The sequence below is a fragment of the Rutidosis leptorrhynchoides genome, chromosome 8, assembly GCF_046630445.1.
Source record: "Rutidosis leptorrhynchoides isolate AG116_Rl617_1_P2 chromosome 8, CSIRO_AGI_Rlap_v1, whole genome shotgun sequence".
Classification (NCBI taxonomy): domain Eukaryota; kingdom Viridiplantae; phylum Streptophyta; class Magnoliopsida; order Asterales; family Asteraceae; genus Rutidosis; species Rutidosis leptorrhynchoides.
Genome location: NC_092340.1, coordinates 350,229,080 through 350,234,412, shown reverse-complemented (window position 1 = coordinate 350,234,412; position 5,333 = coordinate 350,229,080).

Sequence of the window (5,333 nt, the reverse complement as noted above, 5' to 3'; positions counted from 1 at the left end):
AGTCGTTTTTGTAAAGGTAGTCATTTCAGTCGAAAGAACGACGTCTAGATGACCATTTTGGAAAACATACTTTCACTTTGAGTTTAACCATGATTTTTGGATATAGTTTCAGGTTCATAGTTTTCCCAGAAGAACAACTTTTAAATCAAAGTTTATCATAGTTTTTAATTATCCAAACCAAAACAGCCCCCGGTTTCACTACGACAATGTATATCCGATTTTATGGTGTTCATCGTGTTTCCAGGTTTTAAATTATTAAGTTAGCATATCATATAGATATAGAACATGTGTTTAGTTGATTTTTAAAAGTCAAGTTAGAAGCATAAACTTTTGTTTACGAACAAGTTTAGAATTAACTAAACTATGTTCTAGTGATTACAAGTTTAAACCTTTGAATAAGATAGCTTTATATGTATGAATCGAATGATGTTATGAACATCATTACTACCTCAAGTTTTCTGGATAAAACCACTGGAAATAAGAAAAATGGATCTAGCTTCAAAGGATCCTTGGATGACTTGAAAGTTCTTGAAACAGAATCATGACACGAAAACAGTTCAAGTAAGATTTTCACTCAAAATATGATTGTTATAGTTGTAGAAATTGAATCAAAGTTTGAATATGAATATTACCTTGAATTAGAAAGATAACCTCCTGTAAATAACAAAGGTTCCTTGATCTTAGATGATTACTTGGAATGGATTAGAAAGTTTGGAAGTAGACTTGCAAACTTGGAAGTATTCTTGATTTTTATGAAACTATACTTATGGAATTTATGAAGAACACTTAGAACTTGAAGATAGAACTTGAGAGAGATCACTTAGATGAAGAAAATTGAAGAATGAAAGTGTTTGTAGGTGTTTTTGGTCGTTGGTATATGGATTAGATATAAAGGATGTGTAATTTTGTTTTCATGTAAATAAGTCTTGAATGATTACTCATAGTTTTGTAATTTTATGAGATATATCATGCTAGTTGCCAAATGATGGTTCCTACATGTTTTAAGTAACTCACATGGGCTGCTAAGAGCTGATCATTGGAGTGTATATACCAATAGTACATACATCTAAAAGCTGTGTATTGTACGAGTACGAATACGGGTGCATACGAGTAGAATTGTTGATGAAACTGAACGAGGATGTAATTGTAAGCATTTTTGTTAAGTAGAAGTATTTTGATATGTTTCTTGAAGTCTTTCAAAAGTGTAAGAATACATATCAAAACACAACATGTATATACATTCTAATGGAGTCGTTAAGTCTTCGTTAGTCGTTACATGTAAGTGTTGTTTTGAAACCTTTAAGTTAACGATCTCAATTAATGTTGTTAACCCAATATTTATTATATCAAATGAGATGTTAAATTATTATATTATCATGATATTATGATGTATGAATATCTCTTAATATGATATATACATTAAAATATCATTACAACGATAATCGTTACATATAAGTCTCGTTTCGTAATTCTTGGGTTAGTAGTCTTGTTTTTACATATGTAGTTCATTGTTAACACACTTAATGATATATTTAAATATCATTTTATCATGTTAAATATAGTGTATCAATATCTTAATATGATACATATGTATTTAGTAGACGTTATCATAACGATAATCGTTATATATATCATTTCGAGTTTCTTAACTTAGTAATCTCATTTCTTATGTATATCACACATTGTTAATATACTTAGTGCGATACTTAATCATCATAATCTTATGTCAACCATATATATGTCTATATACATACCACAACATGTAGTTTTTACAATTTTGTAACGTTCGTGAATCGCCGGTCAACATGGGTGATCAATTGTCTATATGAAACTTATTTCATTTAATCAAGTCTTAACAAGTTTGATTTCTTAACACGTTGGAAACATTTAGTCATGTAAATATCAATCTCAATTAATATATATAAACATGGAAAAGTTCGGGTCACTACAGTACCTACCCATTAAATAAATTTCGTCCCGAAATTTTAAGTTGTTGAAGGTGTTGATGAATCTTCTGGAAATAGATGCGGGTATTTCTTCTTCATCTGATATTCACGCTCCCAGGTAAACTTGGTTCCTCTACGAGCATTCCATCGAATCTTAACAATCGGTATCTTGTTTTTCTTAAGTCTCTTAACCTCACGATCCATTATTTCGACGGGTTCTTCAATGAATTGAAGTTTTTCATTGATTTGGATTTCGTCCAACGGAATAGTGAGATCTTCTTTAGCAAAACATTTCTTCAAATTCGAGACGTGGAAAGTGTTATGTACAGCCGCGAGTTGTTGAGGTAGCTCCAGTTGGTAAGCTACTGGTCCGACACGATCTATAATCTTGAATGGTCCAATGTACCTTGGATTTAGTTTCCCCCGTTTACCAAATTGAAAAACGCCTTTCCAAGGTGAAACCTTAAGCATGACCATTTCTCCAATTTCAAACTCTATATCTTTTCTTTTACTGTCCGCGTAGCTCTTTTGTCGAATCTGGGCGGTTTTCAATCGTTGTTGAAATTGGATGATTTTCTCGGTAGTTTCTTGTATTATCTCCGGACCCGTAATCTGTCTATCCCCCACTTCATTCCAATAAATCGGAGACCTGCACTTTCTACCATAAAGTGCCTCAAACGGCGCCATCTCAATACTAGAATGATAACTGTTGTTGTAGGAAAATTCTGCTAACGGTAAGTGTCGATCCCAACTGTTTTCGAAATCAATAACACATGCTCGTAGCATGACTTCAAGCGTTTGTATCGTCCTTTCACTCTGCCCATCAGTTTGTGGATGATAGGCAGTACTCATGTCTAGACGAGTTCCTAATGCTTGTTGTAATGTCTGCCAGAATCTTGAAATAAATCTACCATCCCTATCAGAGATAATAGAGATTGGTATTCCATGTCTGGAGACAACTTCCTTCAAATGCAGTCGTGCTAACTTCTCCATCTTGTCATCTTCTCTTATTAGCAGGAAGTGTGCTGATTTTGTGAGACGATCAACTATTACCCAAATAGTATCATAACCACTTGCAGTCCTTGGCAATTTAGTAATGAAATCCATGGTAATGTTTTTCCATTTCCATTCCGGGATTTCAGGTTGTTGTAGTAGACCTGATGGTTTCTGATGTTCAGCTTTGACCTTAGAACACGTCAAATATTCTCCTACATATTTAGCAATATCGGCTTTCATACCCGGCCACCAAAAGTGTTTCTTGAGATCCTTGTACATCTTCCCCGTTCCAGGATGTATTGAGTATCTGGTTTTATGAGCTTCTCTAAGTACCATTTCTCTCATATCTCCAAATTTTGGTACCCAAATTCTTTCAGCCTATTCCGGGTTCTGAAAGGACCCGTTCATATACATTATAAATGATTCACAATAGTGGATTACATCGCGAGGTATTTGACCTCTATATGATACATTTTACAAACATTGCATTCATTTTTTAAAGACAAACTTTATTCATATCTAAAGTTGACGGCATGCATACCATTTCATAATACATCCAACTATAATTGACTTAATAATCTTGATGAACTCAATGACTCGAATGCAACGTCTTTTGAAATATGCCATGAATGACTCCAAGTAATATCCTTAAAATGAGCAAATGCACAGCGGAAGATTTCTTTATCACCTGAGAATAAACATGCTTTAAAGTGTCAACCAAAAGGTTGGTGAGTTCATTAGTTTATCATAATCATTCATTTCCATCATTTTAATAGACCACAAGAATTTCATTTCCATTTCTCATAAATATACGTCCCATGCATAGAGACAAAAATCATTCATATGGATTGAACACCTGGTAACCGACATTCACAATATGCATATAAGAATATCCCCATCATTCCGGGATCCTCCTTCGGACATGATATAAATTTCAAAGTACTAAAGCATCTGGTACTTTGGATGAGGCTTGTTGGACCCGATAGATCTATCTTTAGAGTTCGCGTCAATTAGGGTGTCTGTTCCCTAATTCTTAGATTACCAGACTTAATAAAAAGGGGCATATTCGATTTCGATAATTCAACCATAGAATGTAGTTTCGATTAATTGTGTCTATTTCGTCAAACATTTATAAAAGCAGCGCATGTATTCTCAGTCCCAAAAATATATATTGCAAAAGCATTTAAAAAGGGAGCAAATGAAACTCACCATACTGTATTTCGTAGTAAAAATACATATAACGTCATTGAACAAGTGCAAGGTTGGCCTCGGATTTACAAAACTAAATTAATTATATATATTTATGTGTTGATCAATATTTGTCTAACAAATTAGGTCAAGTCATAGTGTACCACAATCCTAATACTCGAGACTAATATGCAAAAGTCAACAAAAGTAAATTTGACTCAAAATAATTTTCAAAAATCTATACATGATTAATATATAGTTTAAATATCGTAGCTTTATATTTTTAAATATTTTTTAAAAGATTTGTTAAGGTAAATAATATAATTTATTTATTAATAAATAAAAATTTATATATAAAAATATACTTTTATATATCTTAGATAATAAAATTTATAAAGTTTATTGAATATCATAAAAAAATGATATGATAGGTTTTATTAAGGTAATTATATTATTTGTATTACATTTTTATTTGATAAAATAACATTGATAATAATAATAAGTAAAGGTTGTATTATTTTGTATTAATAATTATTATTATTCTACTAATAATAATAATAATATTTATATTTACGAAAATGGTATTATAACAATATGATAATTCTTATTAATAATGAAATTTTATATTAACAATGATATTCCTATTAAAAATAATAATTTTCGTAAAGATGATATTTTTTTAATATTAATAATAATACTTTTAATAATACTAATGAAAAATGATAATTTTATCTAAATCAATATCTTTAAATTTCATCATGATACTCATACTCATTATTTCCTAAACAGTTTGTTAATAGATTTTAAATCGTCTTTTATATCGCGTTCATTTTAATAATAATAATAGTAATCCTAATAATTAGGGTTTACTAATATTAGTTCTTAATTATAATAATACTAATTATAATAAATATTATGATAATGATAATAATAATAATAATAATAATAATAATAATAATAATAATAATAATAATAATAATAATAATAATAACAATAATAATAATAATAATAATAATAATAATAATAATTAGGTAAAAACTAGAACGACGATAATAACGACGATAATAATAATCATTTTTAATAATAATACAAAAATTTCAATTGACAATAACTTCTAATCCGTTCATCGAATCCATTCGATATCTAAATGAAAAGTTCTTAATTTTTCGCTAGCTTTCCAATGACATGCATATCTTATACCTT